Raw genomic sequence first — 17,714 nt, 5'->3', positions numbered from 1 at the left:
CAAGATATTCGAAAGTAACTCTACCAAAGCAAAAAGTAAATGATAATTAGGAATGGTTCTACAAAACCAAAGGGCAAACTCACACTAGCCTATTTGTGATGAAAACATCTAGAACATGTGGCGCTATTATGTTATAAAAAGGCTCTAAGTAATTTCATTATGATGACTCAGTATACTTATCTATTTATATATTCCGCACTATCTGTGCAACTAATGAAGACAAAGTATATTATCAATAATGAATGGCTATTCGTATCCCTAAACAGAGATATGTTCATCATAAAAGTGCTTAAACATATCTGGTGCAGAATTACTCATACATTCACAATTATATTTCATGTGTATTTACCTATTTGTATTTACCTATTTGTAGTATACAGGAATTGAGCAATGCTCGTGTTGTCCTGTCTCCATATCCACATTTATCAAGTCTACCTTTACACACATGAATGTTTTTCTCATGCACCACCTCTTTGTCTAAGTCGTTCCAAATATTTAAGAATATACCTAATTGTGATATATACGGAATGTACTATGCTCGTGGGTTTCCGTCGCTGTTTCTCAATAAGTCGAATTTAACTTTAAACTCGTTTATGTTTTTAGACTGGACGATCTCTTTGTCCAGGCTATTCCATAAGTCTATACTTCTGTAAGGAAAGCTATATTTCTTGATATCCTTCAAGCAGCTTGACTTTTTCAATTTCATTCCATGTCCTCTTGTTGCTCTCTTATCCCATACAAACAGATCTTCTTTGTCAATTTTATCTACTCCCACCATGGTCCTGAACACCGCAATCATGTCTCCCCTCTTTCTCCTTTCCTCTAACGAAGGCAAATCCAGTTTTTCCAGCCTCTCTCTGTATGACAGGTCTGTCAGACTGGGGACCATCTTGGTTGCTGTTCTTTGTATTCTCTCAATCTTGTTTATATCTTTCTTTTTGTGTGGGGACCACACTACCGCTGCATATTCTAACCTGGGGCGGATCATAGCCACTATCAATTTTTTCATCATTTCCTCATCCATATAATGAAATGCTACTCTTATGTTAGTCAAGAGCTTATAAGTCTCTCCAACTATCTTGTTAATGTGCTTTTCTGGTGACAAACTATCTTGGACCAGCACTCCCAAATCTTTCTCTTCTCTCCTTTTTGTGATTAATTCATTACCCAAAAAATAATTTAGTGATGGTCTCCTGGTACTTTTACCCATTTCCAATATTTTACATTTCTTTACATTAAATTTCATTTCCCACGTCCGGCTCCAATTGTGTATCCTATCCAAATCCTCCTGCAGTATTTTTACAATCCTCCTCAACCTCTATCTTCCACAAGATCTTTACATCATCAGCAAACAGACTCGCATAACTGTTCACTCCATCTACCATATCATTTACATAAATCAGGAACATTACTGGCGCCAACACTGAGCCTTGAGGGACTCCACTTGTTACTTCCCTCCATCCAGACATCTTTTCCTTTATTACTGTCCTCATTTGTCTGTCTCTCAAAGTCTCTCATCCATTCCAGAAGTTTCCCCTTTAGTCCTCCTATATATTCTAGTTTCCACATTAGTCTCTTATGAGGTACCTTGTCAAGAAGGCCTTCTCTAAGTCTAAGTACACACAATCCACCCAACCATCTCTCTCCTGTACCACATCAATCGCTCTTGAGTAAAAGCTCAACAAGTTTGAAACACATGACCTTCCACTTCTGAATCCAAACTGACATTCAGCCAAAATATTCATCTCTTCCAGATATTTTATCCATCTGTCCCTCAGGATTCTCTCACACAATTTTGCGACCATGCTGGTTAGGAGACACTGGTCTATAATTCAGGGGTTCTTCCCTGTTTCCTCCCTTGTAAATTGGTACCACATTTGCCCTCTTCCATTCTTTTGGCACTTTCCCCTCTTCCAGTGAGCATACAATTAAGCTGTGAATTTTATCCGCCAGTTCTTCTCTGCATTCCTTCAGTACCCAATTAGAAATTCCATCAGGTCCTGGGGCTTTCCTTACATCTTGAGTTTCCAGTAATTTATACACTTCCTGCACCTCCACTTTTATATCTTTCATCACGGAACATTTCTAATCACTCCCTCCCCTTCCACAAGCTCCTTTTCTTTAGTGAAAACTGACTGGAAACGTTTGTTCATTATTTCTGCTTGCATTGCCGCATCATTAAAGACCTCTCCATCTACTTTCAGCTTGGTGATTCCTTCCTTTTGTTTCAGTTTGCCATTAACAAATCTATAAAACAGTTTGGGTTCATCCTTGCATTTGTCAATTATACCTTTTTCAAAATTCCTTTCTTCTTCCCTACGTATTCTTGTGTATTCGTTTCTTGTTCTTTTATATTCTTCCTTTGTTCTGTCGTTACCTCTCTTTCTCCAATTGTTCCACGCCTTATCTCTCTCTTTTTTGGCTATCATACACCTTCTATTAAACCACTCCTTTTTCCTGTTTTCTTTCCTCTTACTCTTGGTACAAATTTTCCACTCCCAAATTATAGAGGTCTAGAAAGATATCCCACTTCCTCTGTATCTCTCTTGTTTCTCTGAATTTTCTCCAATCCGCATTTTCAAAAAAAGTTTCTCAATCCTGTAAAAAATTTGCTTTGCCAAAGTTGTATCTTCCCTGTCTATGAAGCTCTCGTCTCTTGGCTCGACGTTTCCTATTAACATCTGGAACTCAATGACCACGTGATCACTTTTCCCAAAGGACAGAGATATTCCAATGATTCTATTACATCAGGTTCTTTGGTGAACAGTAAATCTAACCTTGCTGGTGTGTCCTCCACCTCGAAACCGTGTCTCTTCTTTGACCCACTGCGTCATCACATTATTCATTATTATATTTAATAACATAGTACCCCACGAATCCTCGCCGCCTCCAGTACCATTCCTCCCAGTTCACCTCTTTACAATTAAAGTCACCCACCAAAATTATATTATTGCTTTTCTCAATTATTTTTTGCAAGTAGCTAGCCATATCTGACAACATCTCATGGTATTCGTCATCCTTCCATGCTCTCGTCTTTGGGGGAACATACACTACCGCCATATCTCTCTTAACATTCTCTCCAGTTTCTAATTTCATATATATCACTTCAGCCCTGCCTTCTCCCATTTCCACAGTATCTACATTTATGTTGTTCTTCACTGCTATCATCACTCCTCCTCCTCCCTTTTTTCTTTTCTGTCTTTTTCTCCACAGTTTGTATTTACCATCTCCCAAATGAACATCAATATCTTCTCTTAATTTGGTCTCTACAAAGCACATGACATCAGGTTCATGTTCTCTCAAGAAATCATTAATTTCGATCCTTGTCAGTATGAAACCATCAACATTAATAGTATATATCACCTTCAAATTATTTTTGACATTATTAATACCTCTTCTCTCCTACTCTCTGTCCGTACCACTTCCTCAACTTCTTGATCTTTCACAACCATCCCCCCTAATTTCTTCACTTCTATTTCCTTAAATACCATTTCCTTACTTTCATATCCAATACTCTCCAAAAAAGTATTACGTTCTTCCTCTGTCCTCTTATCATTTTTTCCTTTACTTCTTCCTTTAATGATTTTAAAGCTTCTCTTTCTTCTTCATTCAGATCTTTTCTTATTATAATATTTTCCATCCCACGCCTCTTTGCTTAATTTCAGGTCACTTTAAGTATCTCATTTATTACACTTTCTGATGTAAACTTGACTCTCATTGGTCTTGTTTCCCCTTTCTTATAAGGCCCTATCCTCCTTACTTCCTCAATTTCTTTTACCACTTGTTTCCTTAGGGTCAATCTTGCCTAATATTCCTCTCACCATGTTCGTGTCTCTCTCGAGTCTTGCGAACCTAACCTTTTCTTCCTCTTCCTGTTTTCCAAATACTATCACACATCTGTTCCTTTCTACAGTTTCTCTCACTATTTTCTCTTTTTTCTTCAGTATTTTCACTACATTTTCTTCCATTTCTTTCTTGTTCATTTCCCTTTCTTCCTGGATGATCTCTCTTAAGCTGACCACTTCTTTCTGTTCTTCCTCTACGTGTGCCCACTTTGCCTTGTGTTCTTCTAGTACATTACTCACCTTCTCCGTTTTATTAGTACTCTCTTCAAGTTTCCTCCTCAGTTCAACATTTTCCCCTTTCAAATTCTTAATCTCTTCATTGGCTGTTTCGTTGGACTTGATTAGACTCTGTATGGTGTTTTCCGTATTTACTGACACATCCTTTATCACTAGATTCTCTACTTTTTTTTCGAGTTCACTAATCCTCATAATTAATGTTTTCACTAGGTCCATGAAATTAGTATTAGCATCAAATCCTTGAAATTCCATTCCCTCATTGTTTACATTTTCGGCCATCTTTAACGTACCGATCAAGTACCTAAACAGCTGTTACCAATAAGCCACAAACATTCATGTATACTATTGCCAACAAATCTTTACATTTTTGGTAGTCTACCAACTTTCATTATTTTAAATTTAAAGAAAGACCCTAGGAGACAGGACAGACAAAATTCCTGAAACTACTCAAGGTCAGGAGCGATGCCTGGGACGTCCTCTCTCTCCGGCTGTGTGTGTGTGCTGTGTGTGTGTGTGTGTGTGTGTGTGTGTGTGTGTGTGTGTTCTTACCTAATTGTTCTTACCTAATTGTATCTTTACAGGAATGAGTCAAGCTCGTACTGTCCCGTGTCTTACAACACATTTATTGTACATATCCTTAAATTTGTGAATTGTTTTGACACACACTGTTTCATTTGGTAGTGCATTCCAATGATCAATTGCTCTGTTTGGGAAGCTGAATTTCATTACGTCTTTATCACCTCTCTTCTTATGCAGTTTTTTGCAGTGTCCTCTTCCTCATGCTTCCCCATATGTTAAGTAATCATTTATGTCTATTTTCTCCTTCCCCGATATGTATTTATATAGCATTATCATATCACCTCTTTTCCTTCTCTCCTGTAGTGTTGGTAGATTCAGTTTATTTAGTCTTTCTTCGTAGCTTAGATCCCTTAAGCTTGGTATCCATCTTGCAGAGGCCCTTTGAACTTTTTCAATCTTGTCTATGTGTTTTTTGTGATGTACACTCCAGACTACTGATGCATACTCCAGGGTTGGCCTGATGAGTGATGTTATTATCCCTCTTAGCATGTCTTCATTTATGTATGTGAATGCTATTCTCATATTTGCAAGCAGTGTATACATGTTCCGTACCTTCTCACTGATGTGGTCAGCCGGAGATAGTCTGTTATTGATAATCACACCTAGGTCCTTCTCTCTTTCTGATGTGTGTAGGGTTTTATTTCCTAACGTATAATCCCGATCAGGTCTTTGTCCACTTTTACCAAACTTGATTACATGACACTTGTCCACATTGAATTCCATTTGCCATGTATTACTCCATTCATGAAGTTTATTTAATTCTTCTTGTAGCTCTTTACAAGAGTCTGTGTTAGTAATTCTCCTTTGTATTTTTGCATCATCTGCAAACATATTTAGATAGCTTTCATTTCCAGTGTTACTGTCCATATTATTTATATACACTAAAAACATGATAGGTGCCAGCACTGAACCCTGTGGTACTCCACTAGTCACTTCTTTCCATGATGAGTAGTTTCCCCTTAGTACTGTTCTCATTTCCCTTATTTTAAGAAAATCTTGCATCCAACAAAACAGTTTGCCTCGAATTCCTCCTTGATGGTACAGTTTCCATAAAAGTCTTTGGTGTGGTACTGTGTCAAATGCTTTCTTGAAATCTAAATAGATACTGTCCACCCATCCTTCTCTTTCCTGTATTGTGTTTGTTACTCTGTCGTAGTAGCTCAACAGATTAGTAACACATGATTTTCCTTTTCTGAAACCAAACTGTCTTTCTGTTATCATATTGTGTTCTTCTAGATGATTTACCCAAGCTTTTCTTATAAGCTTTTCTAATACCTTACTTACAACACTGGTCAGTGATACTGGTCGGCAGTTGAGTGGATTTTGTCTATTCCCTTTCTTGAATAAGGGGACAATATTTGCTTTCTTCCAAATATCAGGTAGTTTACCTTGACTTAAGGATTTCTTGAAAATTAAACATAATGGTTTACTTAACTCCTTTGCACATTCTTGTAGTAGCCAACATGAAATTTCATCAGGACCACTTGCTTTTCCTCGGTCTAATTTACTTAACTCCTCCTGTATTACTTTTTCTGATATTTGTATATCTGGTAGTATGTGTGGGCATGCATGTTCCACATAGTCCCTTTCAAAAAATTTTTCTTCTGTAAAAACTGATTGAAAATTCTTATTTAGTGCTTCACAAATATCTTTCTCTTGTGTATAGGTGATTCCCTCATCCGTAATGGATTGTATTTTATCTTTTACTATGGTTTTGCTTCTGATGTAGCTGTAAAATAGCTTCGGTTGATCATTACTTTTATTTATGATATCCTCCTCAAACTGTTTTTGGGCTTCCCTCCTTTTTCTTGTATAATCGTTTCTTGCCTATTTGTAATTATTATATGCCCTTTCACTATTGTGTCTTCTGTATCTATCCCACAACAAATCTCTTCTTTCTTTTGACTTTTTACATTTTGTATTGAACCATTTCTGTATTTTCTTATCTGCTTCTTTTGTGCTGTGGGATGTATTTCTGGACTCTTATTTCATAAAATTCACAGAATTTTTTATATACAGCATTTAAATCTTGTCCTCTAAGCTCATTTTCCCAATCAACTTCTAAGAAATAATTCTTTAGGTCATGATAATTTCCCTTTTTATAGTTTAGACTCTTTTTGTATCTTTCATTGCTGTTAACTATGTCATAAGCTATCCTGAAGTTGCATTTTAGCACTGCATGATCGCTTTTGCCGAATGGTGGGTGATATATTAAATTGTCAATATCATTTTCTTGCCTTTTAAATGTGAGATCTAACATTGAATGTACATCGAGTCCTCTTTTTCTGGTGGTTTCCCTCACATGTTGCTTTAGGAAAAACTCTTGTACGAGATCCAGGAGATTTTGGTCTTGGCTAATTATATCTAGAGTATTCCAATTTATATTTGTATTAAAATCTCCAGTTAGTATAATTCTTTCCGATTTCTCTTCCATTTTATGTAGTAATGCTCTTAAACTCTGAATTGTACTCTCTGCCAAGTCCTCATATTCGTCTCTTTCCCATGTGTTTGATCTGGGTGGCAAAACTCTGAATTGTACTCTCCGCCAAGTCCTCATATTCGTCTCTTTCCCATGTGTTTGATCTGGGTGGCATGTACATATTGGCTACAATTACTTTTCCTTCAGATGTGTTGATCTCTACTGCATTCATTTCTACTTGTGATGGTATATCTAGCTTTATTTCATTGACTTTTAGATTTTTCTTAGTTAATATTATAATTCCTCCTCTTTTTTTTTAAATTTCTGTCTCTTCTCCATATATTATATTCCTCTAATTTTAGTATGTCATTTGATATCCTTGGTGTTAATTTTGTTTCAGTTAGGCAGATTATATGTGGTTCATTTTCTCTGACATAATCATTCATCTCTAGTAATTTAGATACCATTCCATCCATAGTTGAGTACATCAACTTAATAATCTTGTTTATATACTTGTCATGACATGGTTCTACTACCTTCCTCCTTTTTATTTCCTCCTGGTTGTGTACCACTTTCGTACCTGCAATCCTATTACTGTACTTTGTAAAAAAAAAATGTGTTCTTCGCCTTCTCTGATCTTCCCTCATTTTTTGTTTTTGCTTCCTCCCTCTTCTCTTTCAGTAATTCCAGTTCCTCTTGTGTTAGGCATCTTTTTATCCATTCATTTTTGAACTCCTCTTTTTCCATAAGTTTCTTTGCATTGTTTAGTATCTCCTCCACAGTGTTTACACTCTGGAAAGTCACCTTTAGAGGTCTTGACTTGCTTTTCTTGTATTTCCCTAACCTTTTGTGTTCCTCTATGTCTTTACTACAGATTTCGTCTGTTACTTCTTTCAGTAAGCTCATTACATTTGCCATCTCCTTTTTGTCTCTTGTGATCTTGTTTTTTACTTCTTCCTCTTCTATACCAGTGATTACTATAGATTTGTTGATTTCTACTAAATCTCTGACTAACTTTGGGTTGTTTGGGATTATTCTTTGCACTTCTGTTTAATGCTTTTTTCTTCCACCCTTGTTTCTAAGTCTTTCTTTACTTTCACCATTTCAGCATACGTGGTTTCCACATCATTTTTGTAGCTTTGCACAACTTCATTCACCTGTGTTATCTTCTCCTCAGTATCACTGCTCTGGTCTATCAGACTGCTTACTTGCCTAATTGTCTCCATATCATTTTTGAATTCTTCCATAATACTCTTGTGATTGACTACTGTACTTGCCATTTCACTCATTTTCCTCCTAAGTGTACTCAGTTCCACTGTTAATTCACTGATGGTTGTGTCTTTCTTGTTGACCTCCCTTCCTAGTTTTTCTATTTCTTCCATTTGCAAGTACCTCTGCGTCTTTATTTCATCAATTTCATTTTTGAAAGCCATCTCTAGTTTGTGTACACGTTCAACCAGTCTATTGTGAGTCTCCATTTCAACCAGTTTTTGGTAGAAATCGTCATCTTGCTTTCTACCTTTATCCCTTTTCTTTTCCAAATTTGCTTCACTAAAGTATGTGTCCATTTTGGAATACTAAAAGTACGGAGTACTTACCTTCCCTGGGGCCTTTGTAGTCTAAACAAACATCGGCTGACTGAATGCATTCTTTCACCACTCGGTTCTCTTTTCTGTTTAAACAAGTCTTGTTTAAACTTTTTATTTTTTTTTAAATAATAAACAACCATTTAGTCTAACCTGGTACAGAGCTTGACTCATATAAAGATACTAATTTAGGTAATGCCACTGGCCTTGCTGGCTCGGTGGAACACTCGGCGAACGTCTTCACTGCCTGGTGTGTGTGTGTGTGTGTGAAGGTAGTGTTTTGGGCCTGGATAAACATTTTTTTTTTTTCCTAACGAGAGGTTACCAATTATTTACAGCACTTAACTATCCATTGAAATGTGTACTGAGTTAATGTTTTTTTTTTTTTTTTTAATGTGTCCGGCTCTGGGACTAGGCTCCACAGCCCTTTCTCAAGGCCCAGTAGTCCTCCTATATTCCATAAACCTCCACGTCACCACTTCGGCGCTAACACCCACCGTTCATATTGAATACATGCCAGGGCTGTCTCATACAAGACTGGTGTATTGGTATTAGCTGGGGTATTTTTATGACATATTGGTGGGCCTTCTGGCAGATCAGTAAAGTCTGCTTTAACGAAATTTACATCCTTAAATTTTTCCCTGCCCTAGCCGGGACTCGAACCTGGGTCCATTAGGGCTGTAGGTCACTTCAGCCACCCCCTCAGTTTGGCAATAAAAGTTAAGAACATAATAAGAGAGGATAACTGCAGTAGGCCGGTTGGCCCATGCTAGGCAGCTCCTAGAAGAGTACCTGAACTACTAGAATGAGATAAGGATAGCAAAGAAGAAGGCTCTCCCCCGCCGTCCAAACCCTCCAGCAAAGACCGGCAGGAAAAAGTCAGAAAGAACACCACGCAGTATAGAAAAACTGGCGTGAACATTTTATAGGAAAGTGTGAAAGGAGAATAGAGACTATGATTGTGTAACCTGAAAAGGAAAAATTATGAATTAGTATTGGTTATAAGATTTTTTTTTTCTATACCCACCCCTTATTTGTCATATGCTTATCTAGCCTATGCTTGAAACTCTCAATGGAAGAGGCAGCAACTACTTTACTATGGTGGTACCAATCTTAAGTGGCGGTTTGGGTGGGGCACGAACCTCTGTACAGTGTGCCACGTGTTCCATACCCGCTATGTGTACGGCTCTGATATATGTAAAAGGCATCACAATAAGATAAACACATAAGAATATAATGGTAACGTGTGTATTATAATATATGAAAGAACAGTAAACTTATTATGCATAAAATATTTATACGACAGTACAGAAACGTGGCATAAATATTTTACAGTGTTGCTTAAAAAAAAAGTAGTCACTTTTATTGGCGGTTACTGTATTTCTGGGGTTGGTAATAATGTCACAATTATGATTATAAGATAATGTACAGGAATATAAGTAAAAATATGCCAAACTTTTAGTAAAAGAAAAAATAATACATTAAACCCTCGTGAGCGGCAACACTCACACAGACCCAGTCCGACCCGGGGACCTGTTTGGGGACACCTCTTAATAAAAAACGCGCCAAGACTTTTACCTCCTGGGTGGTGTGGAAATAAAGTCAAATTTAAAATATGTACATTATAACGTAACGTGTGTGTGTGTGTGTGTGTGTGTGCATACAAGTGTTGTATAGGTAGGTAAGAATCTGGGTAAAGAGAGGAGAAATCATGGATGAGAAGGAAAGACGGGTGATGTTTTGAAGTTCCTCACACCACCACCCCTAAACTCAAAACATCACCCCTCTTTCCTTCCCATCCATCCTTTCCCCTCACTTCACTCAGATTTGTACCCACCTATACAACACTTGTACACACACACACACACACACACACACACACACACACACACACACACACACACAAACACACACACACACACACACACACACACACATAGAGTAGGTGCGCTGCACGCCTGTCATGCTGCGTCAAAGTGACAGCTTTCCCAAACTTCTCGCTCTGGATGAATAGATCCCTCTTTTCCCGTCCCTTTCGTTGCTTCCGTCTTCTCTAGTGGTGGGCTTGAGCTGCTTCTTCATCATCTAATGTATCACTCGAACTGGGGTATCAAGCAGGGTCTTCTCTCCGTTGAACTTTGGAATAAACTTCCTGTATGTCCGTACAGTTCCACATGACCCAGGTTTGTTGTCAAGTAGAAACTGACAGACAGAAGGACTAGTATACCAACCGTCAGTGTAAAGACTATGACCCCTGCCCGTGGAGCCTGCCATCATGTTTTTGAGGACAGCACCAGACGTGCCCTTTGGGTCTTTCTTGTTGACCTTTGGTATATCTGTGTCCCTATGTACACGATCATGTCGAGCAGAAATCCTGTCTCACAGTCACACAGCACAATCAGTTTGATGCCAAAGCGATGTCTCGTCGATGGCATGTTTGTTAGCTAGTTAGTGACACTGAGAATTTGCTGTGTGTGTGTGTGTGGGTGTGGGTGTGGGTATGGGCGTGTTCTTACCTAATTGTTCTTACCTAATTGTATCTTTACAGGAATGAGTCAAGCTCGTACTGTCCCGTGTCTTAAACCATTTTTATCGTACATATCCTTAAATTTGTGAATTGTTTTGGCACACACTATTTCATTCGGTAGTGCATTCCATTGATCAATTGCTCTGTTTGGGAAACTGAATTTCCTTACATCTTTATCACCTCTCTTCTTATGCAGTTTTTTGCAGTGTCCTCTTGCTGATGCTTCTCCATATGTTAAATAATCATTTATGTCTATTTTCTCCTTCCCTGATATAAACTTATATATGTGTGTGTCTATACGTCCAGAACAGCCACTAAACTGTGCAAGTCGGTGCAAACACAAACCATGCGGGAAAAAGGGGAGTACTGATGAAAAGGCTAGAGTGTACTGTGAAAAGAAAAAAGCCCACTGGCTAAACCACGTCCCTCATGCAAGACGTCTGAGCTATGGCAGACCTAGACACACACACACACACACTATATATATATATATATATATATATATATATATATATATATATATATATATATATATATATATATATATATATGGATGGTGTTGTAAGGGAGGTGAATGCAAGAGTTTTAGGTGGAGGTCAGAGTCTAGTGAATGTTGATGGTGGAGAGTGGAATCTGAAGCAGCTGCTGTTTGCAGATGATACTGCACTGGTGACTGATTCAGAGGAGAAATTGAGACAGTTGGTAGAGGAGTTTGGAAGGGTGTGTGAAAGGAGGAAATTGAAAGTAAATGAGAATAAGAGTAAAGTGATGAAGTGTACGAGGTTGATAGATGGTAGGGGGATGAATATAGTTTTGAATGGTGAGTTGCTTGAGGAGGTAGATTGTTTTAAATATTTAGGGTCACATGTTGCTGTGGATGGAAGAATAGATGCAGAAGTGAAGTTTAGAATAAATGAAGTAGGAAAGGTGCTGGGAGGAATGAAAAAAGTGTTTAAATGTCGTTCGCTTAGAATGGATGTAAAGAGAAGGCTGTATGAGGGTGTTGTGGTACCAACTGCGTTATATGGGGCTGAAACATGGAATATGGGTGTAGCAGAGAGGAAAAGTTTGAATGTAATGGAGATGAGGTGTCTGAGGAGTATGTGTGGAATGACTCGTATGGATCGGGTGCGAAATGATGAAGTGCGAAGGAGAACTGGAGTTGTTCGGGAGATGGCTGGTAGAGTTGAGCAGAGGGTGTTGCGATGGTTTGGGCATATGGAGAGAATGGATAATGAGCGATTGGTGAAAAAGATAACTAGATCTGATGTGAGAGGTGTAAGGCTGAGAGGAAGACCACGAATAGGATGGATGGACAGTGTGAAGAGAGCGCTGGATGCGAGAGGGATGTTTGTTGAGCAAGGAAGAGTGGCTGTGCGTGACAGAAATAAATGGAGAGAAATTGTGAATGAATAAGTGATGACGCAGCCCTGAGGGGATATTCTCCCGCATTTTGGTCTGATCAGCTAGTCAGGTCAGGTGCGGGTAAGGGGATGGGTCTGTTATGATGTGGCAGGGGTAAACCAGTTCTGCTGTCGGGCCCTGCTGTGGATGTCACTGATTGCATTGCGCAGTTGACCCTTGTGCGGTGTGGTGCGGTGAGGATCTGTCCGTTCTCCCCTTTGGGGCTAAGATGCGAATGAATGTGTTTGAATGGATGAGTAAATGGGGAGTGTGTCGTCCTGTCTCAGCTACCTCCCTTTCCTTGGGGGAAGCAGCCTAGGTATACATACATATATATATATATATATATATATATATATATATATATATATATATATATATGCGAATAAGAAGGAACCGAAGGCCAGGAGCCCGCAATACAATATCTTCCAAGAAAAAAAAATACAAAACTGAGCCAAAATCAAGATCTGTTAATTTCGAGATGCCTGGACACACTGCGTTTGAAAAACTGGAGATCATAGGAAGTAGGAAATACAGACATAGGGAGACAGCTCCAGCGATGACCCGTTGCATAAATGAAGGCCTGGGAGTAACGGTTAACTCTTGCATTAGAGAGTTGAACAGAAAGATGATGAGAGTTTATTGCTAGATGGGTGCTATGCACCCATCGTAGAGGTGGAGGGATGCAAGCAGACAGTTCAGAGAAGCAGTGACCATGGATGTAGCGAAAGAAAAGAGATAAAGAGGCAACAATGCGGTGAAGGGACAAAGGTTGAAGGGAGCCAGTAAGAGGAGGAGAGCTAATGAGACGAAAAGCCTTTGACTTCACCATACTGAGAAGAGCTCTATGTGGGAAGCCTCCCCACACATGAGAGTTGTACTCTACACAGGGATGAATAAAACCAGTGTATAAAGTCAACAACTGTGCAGGGGTAAAGAAGGCACGGAGTCAGCTTAGCACACCTAATCTCTTGGAAGCTGATTTTACAAGAGATGTAATATGATCATTCCAAGATAAATCCCGAGTGAATGAAACCCCAAGCATGTTGAAGGATGATGCAGGCTTGAGCTGGATATTATTAAACTTTAGTGGGTAACCCTGTGGATGATTCTGTCTCGTTGATATGTGTAAAAACTGAGTCTTTGATGCATTAAAAACAACAAGATTATTTTTACCCCAGTCAGAGATACGAACCAAGTCAGACATTAGATGTGCCATAGCCTCATCCCTTGTTTGTTGAAGTAACTGTTGGGATGGACGTTGCGGGGACCGAATGGAAAGATGAAAGTTGGAATCATCAGTGTACAAATGGATAGGGTTAGATGTACAGCTTAGAAGATCATTGATGAATCAAAAGAAGACAGTTGGTGAAAGGACAGATCCCTGAGGAACACCACTGTTGATAGATCTAGGAGAAGAACTATGGCCAACTACAACAGCAGCTATAGAATGACCAGAAAGGAAGCTGTAGATGAAGGCACAGATAGAAGGATAGAAACCGTAAGAAGGCAGTTTGAAAATTAAAGATTTATGCCAGACTCGGTCGAAAGCCTTTGAGATGTCAAGTGCGATGGCAAAGCTTTCACCAAAGTCCCAAAACGAGGATGACCAGGAGTCAGAAAGGTAGGCGAGAAGATCGCCAGTGGAACGTCCCTGACGGAATCCATACTGACAATCAGAAAGAAGGTTGTGATAGGAAAGATGCTTTAAAAAATTTTTTATTAAGAATAGACTCGAAAACTTTTGAGACACACGATGTTAAAACAATTGGACGATAGTTACAGGGTTGGGAATGGTCACCCTTCTTTGGGACTGGCTGAATGAGAGCAAACTTCCAGCAAGAAGGAAAGGTACAAGCTGAAAGACAAAGGCGAAAGAGCTTACCTAGGCAGGGTGTAAGCACAGAAGCACAACAGGAGGGACTCCATCAGGCCCATATGCCTTGTTAGTGTTGAGGCCAGGGATGGCAGAAAATACATCAGCTGAAGAAATTTTAATGTCAGCCATGAGGAAGTCAGAGGGAGGAAGTGATGGACGAACAGCACCGGAATCGTCAAAGGTGGAATTGGAGGAGAAAGTCTGAGTGAAGAGATCTGCTTTATCAGTAGAAGAAATAGCTACAGAGCCATCAGAGTAGAAAAGTGGAGGGAAGGATGATGAGGTAAAGTTGTTAGAAAGGTTTTTGGCAAGGTATCAGAAGATGCAGGAGGAATTCAAGCTGGAGAATTAAGAGCATTTAGTACAGATTAAATTACTTTTAGCAGAGTGAAGAACAGACTTAGCACGATTCCGGGCAGAAACATAAAAAAGATGAAATTCAGGGGTGGGTTGGCTCTGGTACCTTTTATAGGCCCTATCCTTGTTCCGAACAGCATTAGAACAAGCATGACTAAACCAAGGGTTTCTTGCATTAGTCAAAGAATATGAGAAAGGAATGTATGCTTCCATGCCCGAGAGAATATCCTTCGTAGTGCGCAATGCACACTCAAATGGCTCCCGATCACAGAAGCACTAATCATTACATAGAAAATCAAAGAAGTACTGCCTGAGGGCCTCCCAATCTGCAGCTCCAAAGTGCCACAGTCGACTTTTCTTTGGAAGGTCCGCAAGCCGTACCGGAGGGAGAGGAGAGGTTAAGGTAATAAGGTTGTGATCAGAGGAGCCCAATGGAGAGGAAAGATTAACAGCATAAGCAGAAGTATTGGTTGTAAGGAAGAGGTCAAGTATATTGGAGCTCTCTCCAAGGCAGTCAGGGATATAGAGTGGGCACTGTACAAGCTGCTCTAGGTCATTAAGGATAGAATAGATGAAGGCTTGTTCACCATGTGGATCAATGAAAGGAGAGGAGAGCCAAAGTTGGTGGTGAACATTGAAATCTCCTAGAATGGTGATTTCAGACAAAGGAGAAATGGATAGAATGTGTTCCATCGTAGAAGTAAGACAGTCAGAGAAGTTTTGATAGTCAGTAGAAGTAGGGGATAAAAAAAGAGCGCAGATATATTTAGTCAGAGAATGACAGGAGAGCCGAAGCCAGAGAGTAAAGATTTCAGAAGAATCAAGGTCAGGAACACGAGAGCAAGATAAGTCTTTGCATTCACATACACAAGAGCCACCTTTGGCTTTGAAATGAGTATAGAGAAAGTAGGAGGATACAGAAAAGGGTTTGCTGTCAGTTACCTCAGACAGCTGAGTCTCGGTAAAGAAGAGAAGGTGAGGTTTAGAGGAGAGATGATGTTCAACAGAGAGAAAGTTAGAGGAAAGGCTGCGAATGTTGCAAAAGTGAAGAAGTCAGACAGTGGTTCCAAGCAGCTCAAAGAGTCATTACCGGGAGAGGGGTGGATGATGGAGGCATTTATGGTCCCCCCCCCCTGGGGAGTTCGAGGCATCAGCAGCATGTGCCATTTTTTATTTTACAATTCTCAAAAGGAAGTGTAATGTGTACTGTGCATGTTGTTTGGTGCTGATAGTTAGAGAAATATGTATTAGAGAGCATGCTGGCCTACTCTCTGTGTTACTGAGACACTGAAAAAGTTCAACAAAGGGGGATGGTAAGGACCTAGTCCCGAGGACTGATGAAACGGAAGCTTCAACTCTCCCTGTCATCAGCTTTCCACACACCTTGGGAGTACTACCCTGCTCGACTGGTGCTACAGTCTATATAAATAAATAATTATATATATATATATATATATATATATATATATATATATATATATATATATATATATATATAATATGTGTGTGTGTGTGTGTGTGTGTGTGTGCATTTCCATACTCATGAGATGTGAATATAGAACATGACTAACAATCTGCAGTCGGATGAAGTCGAGGAAGCCTAATGTTCAAATATTGTTGGTGATATATTGGGGTTGTCACTTTAGTGGGGTTAAGTTTCAGATTTCCTGCATTCCTCACATTCCTTTGACATTGTATAGTACGGAAGACATGGATATGGATGAAAGAGTTATGTTCAAGTCATGTCGGCACACATGCATATAGATGGGATAACATCTGGCTAAAAAGCTGTCATTATTATATCGTTGTGGCTTATATAAGGGTGGTTTCACTAAAACTGGGTCAAGATTCAGATAAAGTATCCTGCCTTCCTCAGGTTCATTTGAAACTGTACAGTACTGAATGCAATAAGCATGGCTATGGATTACAGGGTTATGGTCAAGTCATACACACATACATAACCGTGCATGGGAGAATAGCTAGCTGTAAATCGCGAAATGGTGGAAGAGTCTCATTATACTTTCTTTTCTTTTTTCACTGAAAGGCATATAGGAAACTACGGTTTGAATGTCTGACTTTCATTTCCAAGGACCGTGGTAGCTCAGTGGTAAATGATTGAGTTGTGACAATGAGAGGTGGTTGGCTATGGAAGTGCATCAAGGGTTTTTTATCATTTTGTCTTACGATTGATTTTTTTTTTACAAACTCGTGTAATTTACCTGAGGAAAATGACACGAGTTCATTTTCTTCAGGAAAATTACACGTGTTTGAAGAACCCGAAATGTTTTTTTTTTTAATATAATCTTAGTTATTATTTTATTATTTTATTTATTTTTTATACCCTTAGACTCTCCTAGCCATAAAAAATTTAACCTAGAACATAACATGTATTGGAACAGTATGGTTGGAGGTAGAATACTCCCATGACTGCTCGTTACATCCACCCTCCCTCGTGACTGGCAGGTGACTGACCTGGGAGACGGTGAGAAGGGATTGGCAGGAGTCACTGTGACCTACAATCTGTCCCACTTTGGGAAGTAGGTCCGGGCTAGATATGGGTGTATCGCACGCACTCAAGAATGTCCAGATTTGGGTGTTTCGAAGCTTACGGGTTATGGAGTGCAAACTGACAGTTGAAACTGGCGTGGTGCAATTAAAAACAGAATGTGCAGTGTTAAACAATTACAACTGACATTGCAAAGAATTAAGTGCAGCACAGCATTGGGTTACTGTACGTACTTCAAGAGCATTTTCAAAACTGCCAGAGCCTTACAGTAGAGGAGGCGGCCACAGACATGCTGTAAGTACCCTGTGCACTGCTAGATATTTTCCATACATCCAATTCCTCATCCTCTGGTTCCTTTTCATTTATTTCATGCTT

The sequence above is a fragment of the Coenobita brevimanus genome, chromosome 58 (genome assembly GCF_032717465.1).
Source record: "Coenobita brevimanus isolate Jiangsu-jjx chromosome 58, ASM3271746v2, whole genome shotgun sequence".
NCBI classification, from domain to species: Eukaryota; Metazoa; Arthropoda; class Malacostraca; order Decapoda; family Coenobitidae; genus Coenobita; species Coenobita brevimanus.
Note: the sequence above shows the minus strand (reverse complement) of the source record.